At 43.3% G+C, this 19,727-nt stretch overlaps 1 long non-coding RNA gene across 1 annotated transcript; it reads right to left on the bottom strand.

Moving 5' to 3' along the window:
- Positions 1 to 1,276: 1,276 nt before the first annotated feature.
- On the bottom strand, positions 1,277 to 19,554 carry LOC112557099. Its single transcript, XR_003097892.1, has 3 exons — positions 17,303 to 19,554; positions 15,375 to 17,087; positions 1,277 to 2,373 (listed from the first exon to the last, which is right to left on the bottom strand). It is a non-coding gene; the product is annotated as an uncharacterized LOC112557099 (long non-coding RNA).
- Between the last annotated feature and the right edge of the window lie 173 nt (positions 19,555 to 19,727).

Raw genomic sequence — 19,727 nt, 5'->3', positions numbered from 1 at the left:
TCTTTAAAGGGGGGAGCACAATTTGATTTTCATTTGGGTAAGAAATCAATAGTGTGAAAATTTTATTACTTTCGGCAAACAGGGCACAACACACGTCCATAGCAAAGGGACCTTTCTGTACACACATTCAAAGAGAGAGAGATTGCGTGTTTTCATCTTAAGTTCCAAATGGTCACATGCACAAGGGTAGTTTTGCCTGAACCTAGCAGACATGACAACAGCAGCATCATACAGGTCGGTAAGTCAGCAGGGGCTACAGCTATGAAGCGAGGGTAAATCGTATCCCCAAGGCAACATGAGGGAAAAGCGTTTTGTTTTCGTAGCTTCAATGCGATGCCGAGACCCTGCGGACATCACTTTATGTTTCGATCTTTACCCCAGGGTATCTATGCCACCGCTTTATAACACGGTCTCAGGGGGTAAAATACCATCAGCAGGGTCTGGACGCTGCTTTCTAACTTCGGACATAAATTGCTTGTCATTGAGTTCCCCATGTTGTCCCGGGGCAGAGACCTACCCTTGTTTCATAACAACGCCCCAGGAGAAGAGGTAAGAGTTAGGGAGGTGGAGTAGGGTGGGGATGGGGCTAAAAGGTAACGTTTGGAGTTTGCAAGGGGACTTTGTGTTGCATGGCAATAAAGAACAGATAGGACAGGTCCGGTGTTACAAACTAGACAGTAACTGTTACTTAAGTCTTGGGATTCCAACCCAAGATGTTCTGTTTGAGAATGACACGTAACAGCTCCGAGTGTCCTCTACAGGTAGGGAGTTATTTGCTTGTCGTGTGATTGTATTAGTAAACTGAGATTGGTGACAGTTCTATGTGGAGGAGCTGAATTTCTCCATGGCTTTCTAACTATGGCATCCGTATTACAGTACTGTGTACAATCAGCAAACCTGAATTTCTTTGGTATTGCCCCCTCTCGTCTGCAAAAGCTTCAAGATGTGTGCAGAAAGACAGATACAGAGAGGAATAAAAGTGCGTATGTTTTTGAAGACAGTCTGTAGATACATAAATGCACGTTGTATCTACAAACATAATATGTGCTTATAAAAACATCGTATGATTACGTAAAATACGTGCAAAAGTACATATAAATAATAGAAAGAAAATAGTGACAATAATAGAGGAAAGCACAGCAAACAAAAGGGAGTCAACCGGCACCTGTAATCCCTACACTTGCGGAGCTATTGTCGCTGCTGCTGATGCTGTTGTTGCTGCTGATGGAGGGAGCGGTAGCTGACATGTGGCTTTCGCCGAGGGAAACCATGGAGATCAGAAAGTATAATGGCTGTTTTTTGGTGTTGTTTAACAAGCCACGTTATCTTGTTCTCATTATGTTCTCTTTTACAGTTTGCCTGTCTGTTAGACGGCACGAATGAAGTGTGAAACTAGGAGCTGCCGTTCCAGAACAAGATGTTTGTCAGAATTCACATGTCATCACATGCTGTGTCAGAATTCATGGGATGTCACAGTGTCCGAACACAATGTTGGTCTTTCAGAATTCGTGTGTTATCACACGCTGTGTCAGGATAAGATGCTAGTGTGTCAGAATTCGAACGTTATCACATGGAGAGAAACAGATTTCTATACGGAGCCAGGCTTTACCGCATCGTGACACAAATGATGCCACACTTGATGACAAGCAAGTCTGTGTCACAAGCTAGTTTTTGGTACTGCACGTCAACCACGTTATTGCCATACCCATCTAGATGATCATCGATCTGACGCTGTGAAGGCTATATGGTAGATGCTATCACGTCAGTAGTCATCTGCTATGACAAAAGAAAATATCCGCAGGCTAGAGATGGCGAGGTCACTAATGTGTGATGAAGTCACATGACATCAGTTCTAGAGAATCTGCAGCGCCGGAGTGATGACAATGAATACGTTGCCTGGTAACAGGTCCGCGAGAGTGACGGGATGACGGCGGGAGATTCCCCAGCTGAAAGTCTTTTAACTCAACCGTCAGATCACACCTGCGAACACCTGCTTCGTGTCTTGACAGAAGTCGCCTAGCTGGGCGCGATGTTGCGAAGGGACTGTCTGGGGATGTGACTGGTGTCGTGCCTCGGGGAGTCAGCGGAGACCAGTGACGTCTCACACAGCCAGTCGCATCGTCCAATAGACAGTCAGATGACGGGTGACATACCAGGCAGTTGGCTTCCGCAAGCACCAGTGACGACATAGTGCGTGGCCATGATGTGGCTTTTGTTCGTAGGACAGGCGGCGTACGTCGTCACCACCATTGACAGGTGCTTGACATCAGAGACGACTTGGTGGCGTTCGAAACAGCGCGTTGTTCGGCAGTCACTTGAGTCTCAGCCAGCGGGTGACGTCACAGTAAAGTAACAGGTGTCTGGAAAGTCTCACTGAAAATGACAGATTTTGAGACAGGTTAGGTCTCTTGCTCTCTCCTCCAACCCTCTTCCATTATTTTACGCACACATGGGAGCTCGCGCACAAAAGAACGTCCACACATACACACAGTACGTGGTGTAAGAACCAGGGGGAGGAGGGCAAGGGGGGAGCTGCCTGCTCAACAATAACAACAAAAACCCACTGAGGAGGAAAGAATGTGAAAGTTGTTCACTGTCACCATGGAATTTATTCCTCCCCTACCCCCGTAAAAAACTGATCATCTTTGCCACTGCCACATATACACACGCTAGTTGAGAGAAACGGGGAGAGGGGAAGGTAGAAAGAAAGAGTAGAGACAATAGGAGAGACTGATCGACCACAAGGCGAACAAGCAGACCGGCACCCCGCTATTGCCCAGGAAAAGTATTGCCATCGTAAATTTACAAGCGCCGTAACAACAGTGCACTGAGTCTGCAGGATGGTTCTTGCCACCATCACTGTCTCTGGTATATATTGTCTGGGGCTAAATAATTACTGTCAGTGGCTTGCAAATCTCGTTGTCCAACCTTCCGCGTCCTGCAATCACACACACACACGCCCATCTGTGTATCATCACCACCACAATACAGAGTCATTGTCCCAGAGATAATAGCACGTAAATAATTTTGGTTCATGTGTGTGTGTCCTTATTCAAAATTCACTTTTATCCTGTACCACTTTTCTTTATTCTTTCCCTCTACCCACCTACCCCAGTCCTACCTCCCCGTTACTCCCGCCAGCACTACATGACCTGCTCCTTTACTCCCGCCATTTTCGGCATGATGTTCCCGATGCCCTCTATGCCTGCCTTTTTCTACCCTGCGTTCGCGTGCGTGGCCTCTTCGAGTATTCGACTCTCTCAGGAGCGATAGAGTCAGGTTTAATGTCAGGATAAGTGCAAGTGCTGACGACGAAATCAAATCATCACCGCCAACAGACCAACCCTTCCAATGATTTCTTCTCTTGTCGCCCTCTTGCCCCCTCTCCCCAACCGCCAGGACGGGGAGGGTGGCGTCCAGGCGCTGACCGTGACTACTGGGTGATTAGGAGGGAGTGTCTCTTGATCATGTTTCAGGACGACGACTGGACATCTGGACTGTAACGCCCTTTGATAATAACGTTTTAACAAAAGTATTCGTGCATGGCAAGTAGAGCCTTACCAACCAATTTTTTTTATTTTTCAACAATCGCTATTGATCAGAGCCACGCAGAGATTTCTTTATCAGTAATTGCATACTCCCCTCTCGCTCGCCCCATCCTGGACAGTTTTACTCTGGGAATAAACAACTTTTATCGTTGCAGGGATGAATATTGGAGCATGTGAAGATTCCATCGGAATATGAACCACTAGGTGATCGATATGGCTGACCAAGTGTCAGAGAGAGTGAGGGAGGAGTGTGCGGTATCGGACAACAGCTGCGGGCGGTTTTGTGTTGTGACGAGTACCGGTGACCAGCCAGTCTGGCTCCGTCTCAACTAGTCTCACCCTCACCCCGGCATTGCACGAGAGCATATGTTGTGGCCTGAAGTTTGCGGTCTCGCCATGTGGAGTGTGTTTCTCGACTTGGGAACGCTACTCGGGGATGTTTGGCGCCACCAGTGAGCATTTGTGTCTGCGGGCGTGCGTGTGTGTGTGTGTTTCGACTACACTTTTCACGTTTTTTAAACGACGTTTGTGGCGTGTTTTTTCTTTAAAAAAATTTTGTTATAAATGTTGCTCTGCTGAATAAAGTTCGTGGTATTGTGTCGCGTCTTATTGCCCTTCTGCGATGTGCACAACATTTACTTTTATCAACTAAATGTTTCTCTCCATGCATGGCGTGGCTATCAATGATAACACGCGCATCTTAGTCTCGTCAATGTGCCACTGGAGACAGCGCGTAGAAACGGACGACTGACCACGCGATCATGCGCGATATGCTGATGCCCATAATGCCCATCCTCCACTGATGCACGTCACACAGTTACAGTTCATCAGCTACGTACAGCTACAGGTCACGTGCTTATGTCCCACAATAATAATGATAAATGCAAAATTTGTAAAGCGCATACTCACACTCCTATGGAGCATGCTCTTAGCGCCTAAGAACAAGAACGAAACTTGGGCAGCATACGAGGGATAGGAAAACAAACAAATAACATACGAACTATAAAAGAATAAACAACAGTACTAACAAAGAATAAAATCAAGTACAAAAAACGCAAAGAGAAATCAAATAACAAGAACTGAGAGTAACATGATATCACAAAAGGAAGACGAGCAGAGAAGGGTGTGACAAAAGACTAGCATGGTGGGAAAAGTTAGGAGTAATGTCTACGGAAAAGGTGTGTTTTCAGTGCACGTTTAAAGGATTCAATAGTGGGTAGGTGGCGGATATGGAAAGGGAGAAAGTTTCATTGTTTCGCTGCACAATAACTAAAAATCATGTGTCCATATGTTATTGCTCAAAAGCTAGAGTTCCACGTCACATATCCCAAATCAAGCAACATTTACCTACAGCATATCGGTGCCATTCTATCAACAATAGTAATTTGCGAATAAGTAACAGCTTCCGTTATTGACAGTCACATCCACATGCTAGTCACGGAACACGCGGTAGCACTTAAAGACAGGTCAGAGGAAGAGGTCGGACGTATTCTCTACGGAACTTCAGGGAAACTTCTACCATGGAGGAGAAGTCAATATAATTGGTCACTGGAGATGACTTCTACAAAACTGGTCTTTCGAGGTGACATCGTGGTCTTCTTCAATGCAAGTGACGACAATGATTGAGGCGTAGCTAACGAACTTCTACAACAGTATTTATGTCAATCAGCTACTAGAATGGTGTTTACTGATGTCGAGATGATGTCGATATAACTGTTCAAAAAGTTCAATGGACTTCTACATATGACGTAAGGTCAATGGACGTACAAGACAAGTACTTTAGCAAGGCCCCTACTCGATATATTTATATAATTTGTTCGATGATAATGCAAACACACACACACCAGACTATCCCTAAAATCTCCGTAAAACCGTGATAGTTCAGAGATGTCCGCTGTTATCGCACCAATGTGTTTAATACGGCGGAACCCTCATCGGACACGACCTGAATCTTTAGCCCTCTTCTCAAGAGACTTGCATGTCAGGAGTAGAGTACCGTTTCTGAACCGAGAAATTCCCGTCGATCAAGTTTGACAAAGTTCTTCGTGCCACGGGAAGCCAATGGTTTGGGAGCCAACGTTCAGGATATTAGAACTTTGGGCTACATGCTGAGCCAAGTCCAAAGATGTTTGTCAATGCATGTACCAATACATTGTTGATACCTTACAATACAGTGGCACTGTGGGACGCTTCGGAGGTCTGACGCTTTGACACTATGTTTAGTTAAGAACAGTCTTAAGAAGCTTATTCGGGGTGGGAGAAGAGGCGGTGGCAAAGTAATCATCCTTCCACTTGTGCACGAGACTCGCTGATGTAGCTGCCTCCCCTCCACCCACAACGAAGCTATCGACATCAGAGTTCTTGCACAGTCCAGAAAAAAAAAGAAAATGGCAAGATCACCAAGAGAATAAAGTTTAATTAAGAAGCAGCAGTCCGACCACAGAATAATTCCTGTCAGAAGAGAACTGTGTCCTGCATACTACACCTTCGTCAAAAGCTCGCTCCCTGTCTTTCGCGTTGAGATCCGTTTACAGTTCACCAGTAACAAGGTTCAGTCTTCACATTCTCTCCTTCCATCCTTGAGTCTTGTATAGCGCCTCGAGTCTGGCCACGAATTTATATCTCCTGGACAGCTGGCAGACGATTTTTTTTTTCACTTAACTGCTAGAACGAGGCTCCATACCAGTAAGCTTCCGGTTTAGTCACATTTCAGAGTAACTACTAAAACGAGGCATTAAGCGACATAGCTTCCGGTTTATTCACATTCTTTGTTACGGCTAGCCGAGACTAATAGCGGATCACTTAGCAAGAGGCCAAGAGTGAGTCTCGGCATACAGACATCAGTCCATCAATACACGTCCATGGTCTGGCTGAAGCTATTTATTGTGCTAAATGTGGTATTTGTTTATTATTTATTTATTATCCTCAGACGAAACAGGGCGACATGGAAAATGACGCAGCAAGTGATGCAACTCGTGACGCAATCTCCCATCGAGGCCCACCCTGGAAACCATGGCAACGTCAACACTTTGTTAATGACCTTCCTAAACGCAGGTGGCACCACTGAATTTCTTAGATGGAGGTGTGGTCAACGGTCTCTACAATGAAGGTGACAGCAATCGGCGTGACATCAAGTAATGTTTGGTGAACGAAAGTTTCAGACATGTAATTTCAGACAATGTCTCCAAATAATAAATCAGCAAAGACACTACCTTATAGATGCATCAGACGGGTAAAAAAAATTTGAAGAAAGTCTGATGTATAGCTTATACATGAGCCTACTAAAGAAGTGACAGGAAACAATTTTTTTAAAACCCAATAAATATATTTTGTTATGTCGGTTTATTTGTGAACCTCATTCTTCTTACAAAAAATAAATATCAACAGCGAGGTTTTCTTTGTAGAAGTAGAATAAGGTTAGTAGTAGGTCAGTCATGTCACCATCCTCCTTTTGTCCTTTGCCTTGCCACTTGGCAATCACGTGCTAGTAAATCATGCATAAGTTTTGCCATAACCTTTCACAGCCTAGAGATGTTGTCAATCTTGCATAGCCCTGAACTCTTGCTGTCAGTTGACCTTTCAGGACCTGTCTGTCCTATCGAGCTACGAGCTTAGTAGCTGCCAGATTCCTATTCGCCTCTTGTAGTCTTTTGTGATATCTTTGGTGATCGTGGCTCGCCGTTGAAACACTGATCAGAATTCTACCACAGCAGATGGTTCGTCCCCGCAGGATGCTGCATTATGTTTCTATTTCTTTAATATTTCCTGCTTGTCTCTCTGTTTTCCATCTTTCTTGCTTTCCCCCGTCTCGTTGTCCTTGGTCGTTGGTGGGCTTCTTCTCGCCTTAAAGTCCAACTCGAGTTCAACTTTTTTTGTTTTTCAAACGGCTGTGTTACATTCCCTACAAGATATTGATTCACAGCATCCGAGCGAATAATCTTCCGTTCTAGAAATACAAGCCGTCAAATGTTAATATTTCTACATCACATGACAACAGAATGAAGTCAAACACTGATCTACAGCTGAGCAGAAAGAGGACTATTAATATTTTTACAAACCAAAAGTCAAATATTGATCAAAAAAAGGTCAAATTCATGACATTACGGTAATATGAAAGCGTTTCGTATCCCTATTCTGTATTGACAGAAGGGCTTGGGCATCATTCTATGTCCTAGTGAGAAACTCGAGTTTTATAGGTTCGTTTCTCGCAAACAGAAGTGACCTTACTTTTTTAACTGTACAACGGACTAAACAGACAAAACCACTCATTTGAAAAATGCGCTTCGGCTGCTCTTTAAAGCAAAGTATCGGGTGGATGATAATGTTTGCCGGATACATTTTCCCCCATTCAGCTCTTCTTTGTCTGCTGACTACAGAAACTGTTTCTGCTGCTCCCTGTGTCGTACTGTGTGAACTTCGTGATGGATGTCATTACACTGTGATGTCTTTCTTCTCTTTTTGTATTTCTTTTCTCTGTGCCTTACCAGTCTTTCCTGTCAGAACATTCTGGTTGCAGAATCTGCAGATTTCAATCTTTTCATTAACTTTATCTATCATAGTTCCTGTTACCATACAGATGCCTAACGCATGAAGCAGGTCAGTGACCGAAGTCCTAGACTAGACAAAAAGGCTGTTTCGCTAATGGAAAACTGCAGGGTACAAAGCTAGGGCAGCTGTTTTGCTGGTCTGAAGAAAAGATGGAAGGCCTTGGCGCCCCTTTTATACCATTTGCTTTTCCGCCGCCATCATGGCGCTTACTGTACAGTTCCGGAACTCGGCATTTGTCCTGCTTTGGAATACTTATTATTTGCCTTTCTAATTTAGCAAACAAAAATTCTTATGATTGCTGCCTTATGACAACATGCAGGGTATTTCGAATTCTCGCCTTGAATATGCATCTACAAACTATTGTGAGACAATTGTGCAATCTTTAACTAACCTTTGTGTTTTGAAATGACGTTTTGTCAAACTTGACATTTCCGTTCGTCAATTTCTGTCGCAATGGTACGGGATCTCTGACCTGGAGATACGGCATGGTAAGTCAGTGATGGCAAAGCTCATCTCTACTCTAAAATACCACGTGTCAGCAGGCAGACCAGGGCTGATGATAACATGACCTTTGACGGGCAACACAAGTCACAGATGATAAGATCACACTCGGCGTGTTACAGAGCGTTGCAAAAGTATAGACGCGCCCGTGTTTTCGTCAATAATTAACTAATGCTAAATATAAACGTTACACAAATAGGTTTTTTTAAACCAAAAACGCAACCGAATTCCTCCGTCTACCAACCCATCCCCAACACAGAGAGAGAGAGAGAGAGAGAGAGAGAATCCTTTGCTGACCATTCCACAATGATCTGCTCTCTTAACAGTTTAAAAATTATGACACACACCAAAAGAAATCTGCTTTGTGACAAGAAAGAAAATCATAACACCTCCAATGCACGTGGTCTTCTCACGTGAGAAAAGGGCTTAATTTTCATGGTCCGTATGGTTGTCACTGACGCTGGCACAATATTCACAAGCAAGAGCAATATTCGTAATGCTGCTGTCAGGTAATGGCTTCAGCTTAATCACAATAATGAAACCGCTCTGCTGAAAGGCCTAGGTAAACGGGACTCTGAATGATTTCAACCCAGTTTTCTATCTTCATTCATAGCAGTTTGGAGAGCAAGATCACTCTAATGGATATCATTTTTTCATAAAAATATTTCCTGCATTCACGTGTCAAAATGCACAAAAACAGCTGGAAAATCAAATTATCGTTATATGGATTGACCAGAAGAAATTTCAGGTCATACATGTATCCCCTTTTTTAAAAAAAGTTTCAAAATACACGGTATGCAAATAATAATGTTGGTTGCCAATTTCAGACCATTGAAAAAGCAATCATCGAAACCTAGGAAGAAATGCCATGAGATTGCTTGCAAAATTTAGTCCCATTCCTGGAAGACATATTGATGTACCCATACGAAATGGTAAGACTATTAGCTATTAAAATAATAGAAAATCTTTCTCTTTCGTTTGTATTCATTCGCACGTTTATTTTAATATACTAGTGTGATTAAAAAAACATTTTGTATCTTTCGTCTGTCTTTATTTAAACAGGTTGAACGTGACAGTTTTATAAGACATGAAACCAGATTAGGCACAACTACCAAATTCAACATAAAAATAACAACCAACCTGAGCCCGAGACTCACAGGCCCTTCCTTTCCGTCTCTTTCTTGGCCTGCCCGTCTACTGGTTATTTCTTACTTATATCGTGGCTGATCAGTACACGTGACATCTTTAACATCCCTCAATATGCACGGTCGTGAAATGCCAAACTGTCAGACATCTCTCTCTGCTCGGACACAGTACCACTAAGTCGGAAATTCTTCCCACGTTTGCCGCCACATTCGCATGCCATCCTCTTATTAAATTTGAATCTGACCTTTTATTCCTCTCTAAATCGCATCCATATTTCATGTCCCTATTTGATTCTTAATGTTACAGTCTTTCTTCGGACACGTCGACTTGCACGCATATACTAACTAATTAAATAGCCCGTTACACTAACATTTTTATCGGTTGGACATCTGTAATATTAACCTTCCGCAGGTCAACATGTAGGCGGAGGTATTAAAAGTTCTATCTGGGGGAGACAAAGATATAGACTGACACAGACTGCTGTAGACAGGGCATTAAATGAAAGTTCCAAGCCGACACATCGTGTTTATGTGAATGGAACCGCAGCAGAGCTATTACAGAAGCAGCTGCCGGGGGAAAAGTTAAGTATCAATCAGTAAACAACGGCCGACGAGCAGTAATTATGCAATGAATGAAATAAAATTAGCAGCACCTGATGACAGGTTGGCCGACAGGGAATTTACCGCGGACAGCCATTAAAGTGATGATGCAGTGGCGGAAATGCTGGCCTCTGGTTTATTGACCATGCGAGAAACGAAACAGCGATGAGTCCGTTAATGCGAGAGACGCGATTAGAGGAAGACCGCACCGTTCGCATCTCCACGCACTTCGCTGGCTTCCTGTTTCCGCTAGATTCTGCACATCACTAACTTGTCGAACAAGTTTTTTTTTGTTTTTTGTTTTTTTTTCACGTTTGCCATGATGGTCCTAGCTGCAGCCCTTCGTTCAAACTTTAAATTTAAAAAAAAAGAAAGACTTGAATGGTGCACTGCCAGAGTCTCGGTGCCTGACTCTAATAACCACTGTTCACTGTTTTGGTGAAGTTTGTGAATTTTGAATGTGATTGATGTTCATTCAGTTTGATCGTTGATCTTTTCCATGCCTCCGTTTGTTTTGTTTTGTTTTTTTGTTTTTTTTTGTTTTTTTTTGTTTGTTTGTTTGTTTTTTATTTTGTTTTGTTTTGTTTTTAGTATTAGCGCGTTTACTCATTGGTGTTCTTGTTTTGAACACTCAAATCATCATCATCATCATGACTATTTAGTACACTCTTACCTCTTTCATGACATTTACAAAGTGTCTGCACACATGTTACACAAATAAATATATTTGCACGTGCAACAATAAACTCATAAGCCCAGACGAATTGTTACCAGCCAAAGCTTTTTCATTTGCTCATCATTTGGAATTCTATGAAGGAATAATATTGGACATTTGTAACCTGAACTGTTCACTAAGGTACACAGCAAAGCCGATTATATTTTTTATTATTATTGTATGGGCCGACATGATCGAAGTACACTACAAGTATCGACAGCCACCTTCAGTACCCTCGGCTTGGGGTATGCATAATTCTCCAAACTTACCCATATAGTCCGCGAGCAGCCGATGAGAAGCATACGTATCTGTCCCGTCATCTGCTCGTATGAAAAAAAACTTATAGATGTACTGAAATTTGCGATTGCCTTGTGGAGGCCGGATCAAATAATTCCTCGGGCCGTATATATCTCCCACCCCTGGCCTAGAATAACGGGCTGACAGGTCAAGAGTAACTTCCCAACATCTGGGGTCCAGACTGACTAAACGATGGAGGTGTAGGTGAGCCTTCCTGCACCCTTTGTGGGCCACAGAAGAGGGGTCCGGTAAAAAGCAATTGCATTTCTAGAGAACCTAGAACTATAGGAAACAATAGGATCAGTACAAAGTTGCTGAGATTATCAGGAATGCGTGCAGTGGTTGCTACTACAATACTACTAATTACGATTTCTACCGCCAGGACTGTTGTGCTGTCGTGGTGCTGAAGACAGCAGTCAAAGAATCCACTCTCAGAACTGAAGTACGATTTCCAAATAATCGATCCTGTCACACAATACGTTACTGAGGGCTCGAGCTCAAGAGAGAAAGCATTGATTTGACTACAACGGGATAGGAATACGAGCGAAAACAAAGATTGATCTTGTTATGACAATGTGCAGAGGGCTGAGCAATAACGATTAATTTTGTTAGCTATGAGAGGAATATTCGAGAAGGAAAATAATGCAGTCTTAAACCGTTCTGGGATTTTGAAAAGCGCACAGTAAACCACATTTGAGGACACCCTAAGTAGACTTTAAGTGACAGTCTGATGTCGGACCAGCAGACGGCAGAGAGAGAGAGAGAGAAAAAAAAGTGGGTAGAAAGAGATGGGGGCGGGTAGGTGGGTGAATGGAAGACTGTAATGGATGCTGTGATGTCATGGAAGGTGGAGACTACCCGTAAGAGTTCCGGCAACGACGTAGAAGTGGTTTTGGCAGGAAACGTAGACAAGAACGTAAAGTGTCGGGTGATCACGTAGAATAATTTTTTTTCGATTTGCGAAGGCCGTTACAGCATTGAGTTAATAGTTATACGGATGGAAAGATTAAAATAATAGCAAAGAGCTCATCGTCAATCATGTTCATGTTGAGGATATTGATATTTCTTTTCCGGTCTATAAATTATTTTATTTCTTTTCCGGTCTATAAATTATTTTATGTTTCACATGATGGAAGTCTCTTAACCATTCATTCTGTAACAGGATTTCACAAACATCCGCAATCATTCGCATGTTACAATACCGTCCCGATAACCACAACTAGTCAGTTGACTATACGCTAGTCACTTGTTGACAACATGCTTCACCCATGATCTCTAAATGCAATATTGCAACACTTTATGTTTTATGTCTGAATATACTCGATAAAATATATTTCTAAGTCAACGCAGAAACTGCCAACATAATTATAATCTTTAAGATGTCAAAATGTTAAATGCAATGCTTTGTTTGAATACAACTGTTAAGAGGAATTGCGAACTACTTTTGTTGCCAAGATAAACACCATGTCACGAACAAGTCAGCAAACAGTCGTGTACTCCTGCTGTCTGTGTGTTTTGAAGTTGCCTGACATTTTGCCGGCGGCGTCGACCTCTAGTTGCATTTTACTGAGATGTACCTCTATAATGTTAGTGAGAAATGCAACCGCCCATTAGAAGTAGGTCTTTTTTCAATGCTGTTTGAGGCCCGTATTCTAGATCACATAAATGTTTTAGCTGCGCCTGACATTAATGGTACCACTTGGCATTTCCACTTACACTCGGCATGGGGCGCAACACCCACTCCTCCCTCCCGTCACGGCAGCTGCACGTAGCACGTAGCACGTAGTCCCAGCCTAACCCTACTGCGGTGTAATAACAGGGGGGTGGTCGCAGCAATATATAATAATATCTAATATCTAAGCTGTTTACCTTGTTCTGTTCCCAGCCACAATCTGAAAACTAACAGCGGTTGGAAACTATCAATCTATGTATGTATGCAGGCGCGGGGATGCGTGAAATAAAATATTTACGTTTCCCTGTGAAAATGAGCGTTTAGGTTTACTTCCCAGAGAGCTGTAGCAGAGCAGCACTCTCAGTGCATCCACTACTGCAAGGAAGCATAAGCCCAGCAAAGTCGCCTGGGTTTCATCACTGATTATTATGAACATTTGTAAACAAACTAATCAACTCCTCCAGCTGGCACGCTCAGGTGAGGCTTTCAGGTAGAACATGTGAAGGACCAGGTGAGGCTCCATAGCGATACTCACGATAATTACTGGGCTCTTCATACATCTGTGCGTGCGTGTGTGCGTGAGTGCGTGAGTGCGCCCGTAAACACTGCCACTGCATAACAATTGAGAACGGAGAACACGAGAGACAAAGGGAAGTAGTCACGCGGAAGACGGAAGCAGAAATAATGCGAACCTCGTTCACTCGTGTTCATTCTATGCGCGTAACATAAGGTCGACTGAATGATGAAGTTGACGACAGTTATCGATCCGAAACATGCGTGCGTGAATGCATGCACGCGGCTGTGTGTGCGCGGATTTGCATTTATTCAACCACGTGCGTGTTCGCGCGCGTGTGTGTGTGCGTGCGTGTGTGTGAGAGAGAGAGAGATTATAATTTTTATTCAGTTTTTGGGAAGCCATCTGGCCCACATCAACATCACATACTGCAGGTTACATGCATGTTAACAATGGGCAGCTGTGCAAGATCAACGCTTCAGTTGTGTTGTAGGCTTCACCTTAATAATAAACAATACAATGACATTCAATACTGCGTGATGATAATTATGCACACTGTCATGGCAGACTAACCGTTAATAGGATAAAACATAAACTCTAGTTTTAAAAAATGGTGGCCAGAACTGGTGCTTTATTGGAAACAAGATTACTGTAGAACCCAGTTATAATTATTAAGGCGTTTTATTCATATCGCCACTAAAGTGGGCCAGATGTACTGATAATTTATCTGGAAAGGCATTAAAAGCCTGTGCAGGAATCAAGAAGCTGTATTTTTTATTAAAGAACAGCCCAACAGATATCTTAAAATATTTTGTACAAATTTAAAATCTTTTCTTCTGTATGGATCTGAAATTTGGGGTGGAAACAATACAATGATATAGAGAAAGTTGTAAATTAATTTTAAACGTGGGTAGTTAGCTTAAAAATAATATCGTTTTTGGATGAATGAGGAAAGTTTGTATCTGACTCGTTTATAAGAATTATTCAGTTCTGGTGCAGATTACTAACGTTACCTGAACACGGGAGGTACCCATAACAATGTTATGTTTACAATGAAAGGCCGGCAGATTTATTGGGCCTCTGTCGTTAGAATTTTAGTGTATAATCATGGTTTCGGGTATGTATGGGAATTACAGCCAGTTGACAATTTTCGCTTATTCACCACCACCATAAAAGAAAGATTCAAGGATTATTTTCGTCAAAAATGGCAGGTTGTTGCGATTACCATCCTGAACTAATAAGAGCAATTTACATTAACCAGGTATTACAGCGAGAATACAGACATGCCCTGTGTCTTTTCAGAAATAACTGTTTGCCACTTAATAGGATCACTCGTTGTCGCCAAACCAGTAGTAAACCTGGGTGACGGTGTGATGACCGAAGTGTGGAAGACAGAGGTGTTAGACTAGAGCCTCCACTTGCCTCAGGGCCCGCTTTTGTGACGGTGATGACCGTCTCCTCTCTACGTTCCCCTACCTTTCTTCAGTTCTTTGCTCTTTGTGAGAATTACGTCTCAAATATTGGGGGGGCAAAAGGATATTCCTGCCCCCCCTGTATTTTCCTTGGGGGGGGCGGCTGCCCCCGCTGCCCCCCTGGTTCCTACGCCACTGGAAGACCTGCACTATATTTTGTTTATATGACATAATAGATATGTTCCACTCTTTTATCATAAATTGTCGTACCCCTCTAAGGTTAATCTTTTGTGTGAAAGGGAAATGTGGCTACTAATGTTGCCCTCACAAAATGAGAGCACCACGACAGTGTGTGTGTGAGAGAGAGAGAGAGCTCTTGTGTGTTTACGTGCGTGTGAATGTTTGTATGCTTTCATACTCACGGCACAAAGGACACAGGCGACTGTCTGAAGTCTGGGATTATGCCGGTGACGCAATTGTTTACTCACGACTTTACCTTGCCAACCGGACAGGCAGCGGTCTAGCCAGCTACTCCGACGTTAAACGGGCACTCTTGCAGGTGACTAGGCACTCTACAGGCGACTCTAATTTGCAGACTCACTGTCTCACTAGATACAATGACCGAGGACCACCCTGCCAGCAGTCCGGCCGTCATTGTTACTGTTCTTGTTTTTCACGCCTGTTGTGGTGTATTAGTAAGGAAGATTTTTTTTTAAACCACAAACTAGAAGTGTCCGAATAGGAGGGTCAGCATCAAGTCCACACAAGCAACATTCCGCGTGACGTCATGACATGCGCCTCAGCACGCTGACACGTCATCACAGTTTCCGTCACCTCGCTGCTTTCCTGTTGGTGTCGACAGTCGTGCGACCTGCTGTTGATAAAACTATACGAGCGGCGGACGACCCCGATGTAGTTGAAGCACCCGAGTGGTTTCCAGGGCAAGCAGCCAGCCAGCCAGCCAGCCTCCCTCCCTGAGCCGCATGTGGTCGCTACGGCAGTTGTGACGTCATAGCATCCGATCTGTTGTCGCAAGCGTTCGACGCGTGACAGACGCTCACATGGCGCTGTTTTCGTTCCGTCACACCATCAGTCTTCCGGGCAGCAACACATCAAGACAACGAATCTCTCTCTCATTCACTCGCTCTCCCCAATTAGCCTATTGGTTTCTCTGAGAATTTAGATGTTGTTCTCTGACTATTTCATGCCTAAGTTTGGTTCAAGTGTGATCCGAGTTCATGTAAAAACTTGCTGCTGATGCTGTATGTGTGATTCGGTTTCAATTTGAAACTTGCTGTTGATGCTTGATTTCATCGCGACATACCATGCATTTATACTTTTGATGATCGTTATTGTTTGCTTTATATACCTCCTCCTTCCCCTTTAACCGATCCAGTGGAGTTCTCTCACACATCTCTTATCAGGAAGAGGTGCGAATCTGTCTACAAACACAGTTTATGGCTGCTTTAACCTCAGCCTGACACACCTGACCAGATCAGACCAACCTTGATGTCTGCGTGTGGAGGTGCTGCCACCCAGTTATTATATCAACTGTCACATGTCAAAAGCAGGACATGCAATGGGTGGCTGATACGAGGCATTAATTAACCTTGTCAATCGGAAGCTAAAAAATCTGTTTGGTGCCATAAATGGAAGCAACGTACCAAACGCATTTCCGGTGCATTTTCTTTAAATGGAGGGCGGTTGCCTGTAGAGGCAAAGAAGTGATAATCGTTTGAGGTAACGCAGGAAGGGCGGATGTATTGACCTTTCCTGATTATTCGACACCTCCCCCAACACACACACACACACGCAATTTCACGCTCACAAGCACACAAACACGGAACTCGAATCGCTTGAGTAAGCCACTCACGACTCAGCATCAGTAGCAGTCTCTAGGGGACTGTACACACGTAAATGGCCAGCTTCTAAAAAAATAAAATAAAAGGACTAACAGTGCCTGCCCTAAATGTCAACATCACGCAGGATCCACAGCTATTATGCTCTCCGCAAACATATTTCTGCTGGCCTCCTATCAGGCCACGTGATCCATGAAATGCCGGAGCTAGCGTCTAATGCTGGCTGCATCCGTTGTTTGCACCTACTGTGGCTGATCCGCTCAATTTTAGATCTATCTGCAAACATTAAACGTCTACAATTATTTTTTTATAATTTAAAAAATTTTAAGCAACATAAAAGTATTTCTACAACGCTGATTTGCCCACTTGAGTACCCCACATAGCTTCACATGAAACTTCTGAGTAAGGCTTGAAGAGAAGAGCGAGGAGATAGAGCACAGCTATCCATGATGCCTTCCGCAGTCTGATGTTGGTGCGATGTGGGTACCTACCTCACCCTGTGATTAGAGGCACAGCAACTGATGCGGCAGTCAGGTGGACTTGTGGTCAACCACTCGCTCGCCAACAGCATCATAAGTCCAGTTCGGAACCTTAAATGGTTCATATATTTTCTCGGGGCACACCTATTTCTCTTTCGACGGAGGACGTATTTGCAAGATCGGTCGTGGGATGGGGTTCTTCCTGTATTTTCCTCCCCTTTCACCAAGAGATGACCATCACTTGGCTGTTCCGCAGAAAAAAAAAACAAAAAACAAAAAAAAACAACTTAAAACAGTCATTCGTTTTTCGCATGTAGTACGCAATTATTGCACTTTCTGAACGTCTACCGCAGTCAGTAGTTTGATTACTTGCCTTGAGGTAACAGCCACGGTCTTTTGTATTGTGAGCATACACGATGGCCAGCCCGATAACTCAACCCGACGTATTTGTAGCCTCGCACCAACACTAGGATCGCGTGACCAAAACAGCCATCCAGTCAATTTATATCCATACGTCCATCTCTAGCCTAGTCAAGGAAGCTGCTCCTGTAATGGAAAGTAGACAAAGATCGAGCCACGTGTCGAAGCAGAAGTCACATCTGACATTCTGATTGCAGGGTGGAAGGGAGGGATCCCTTAATTAGCAGCAGGGAAGGGACAGGGAGTGAAGGAGGTCTATATTAAACCACACAGGCTCTCTCCCACTCCCCTCAGTCCCTACCATTTCCTCCCTCCCTCGAGCGTTGCCCGATTTTACCCGTCGGGCGGTTGCGTGAAAGGTCTCCTAAGTAGCGGCGACCTGTGCCGGTGGCGAAAAAAAAAAAAAAAGCGATCCATAGCCGCACGAATTCCACTCACCACTGAGTCTAGGCCTGTGGCAAGGTGACCTTTTCTGCACAAAATTACTTTTTCTTCTGATGAAATATGTAAAGACTTGTGCCGCAATCTGATAACACATAAAGCAACTTAAGGCAGGAAATTGCAAGAGAACGATCTCTAAATCCTTGCCATCAAGGGCAGGCTATGACTGTACTGATGAGGAGATACCAAGATTTACATATGTCAATATGCCTTGCTGTCATCCTCTCAATATAGCTTTATTATACATCACGGAATAATGAGGATTGTAAGCTTCCTATGTGTTGTTAGATGCTTTAACATGGCTGTCCTGCTAGTATATGTGTGTGTTTTGCTACATGTCACAAGCCTCAGACTTACATAAATGCAACTTCAAAGTATTCTCCTCACTCTGCTCCATATTCTCCACTTCCAGGAGCATGCAACAGACCTATGTGATATCATTTCAAGAATGGCATGTCATTACACACTGTATCTCACAAGGTGTGGTAGAGGTGCTGTCACATGTCACTTTGACATACAGCCAGCTGTAAGACTACATGACCTACATTCAACAGTGTAATCACGCTAAAAGATAATGTGCAAACACAAATCTGGTCCAAATAAATATTGTAACAAAGTACAGTGTGTGTGTGTGCATATACACATGAGCATTGCTTTCACTAAGACTGCAAGGTGGATGGAAGCAAAGCTTCACTGATAGACAACATGTACATGAGATCTCTCCAAGTGTTCTTTGCTCAGTCCATCACTCAAAAAACATCAACCTGTTTTAAATGGTTTATGTTGGACTAGTGCTACAGACTTGCTGTGTATTTATGTATAAACTCTATTTTGCATAGCTAGAAATATCACATTATAACCATTGGAAAAAGACATATATCCTTCTAAAATTTCAACTGGTTTACATATAGGAACGAAAGCAATATAGGCTGAAGATAATACAAATCTTACAATATTCACTTAGTCTCTCTTCATCTTGCATCTGTTCTCCACAAGCAAGCACTTTTGTAACTCATTCTCTCAAATATACATTTCTGTCACCATGAATAAATTTCTCTCACATCCACAGGTTAAGTCCCCTTATGCTTTTTCTCCACTCCAAAACAAAATAAACATTGTTGTACTTGCCATCCTTTAGGCCCATTTTAACCAGCCAAATCTCAAACATTTAACCAAATTTAGTAAAACTGTGTGTGAAGGTCATAGGAAACCAATGGTTTTGGTGCAAATATTTAGAACATCATGTTGAAAACTTGCTTGCCAACAACGTGGCCAAAGTGCAGAGGCGGCGTTAGGGGGTGGCAAATGGGGCGGCCGCCCCAGGCCCCGCTCTCGAAGGGGCCCCGCGCTTCAGCCCCGAGGTCATCTTTATGACTTATTGCTTGCTGTGTTAAACAAGTTGTGACAAAAAAAATTGACGTTCAGAAAACGATTCTAAGTTCTAATTAAGCAAATTATTGAAGCAATGTCTTAACTTTAAACCCGACAATAATAACAAGCAGTTTATTCAGTTGTCGTCACCATATTATTTCGCTTTAAGAAAAAGCCGGTACTGTCACAAACGGTGGGAAAGGTT

This window comes from Pomacea canaliculata, linkage group LG2 (genome assembly GCF_003073045.1).
Source record: "Pomacea canaliculata isolate SZHN2017 linkage group LG2, ASM307304v1, whole genome shotgun sequence".
Lineage (NCBI taxonomy): Eukaryota > Metazoa > Mollusca > Gastropoda > Architaenioglossa > Ampullariidae > Pomacea > Pomacea canaliculata.
Note: the sequence above shows the minus strand (reverse complement) of the source record. Positions and strands in the feature narration are given on the sequence as shown.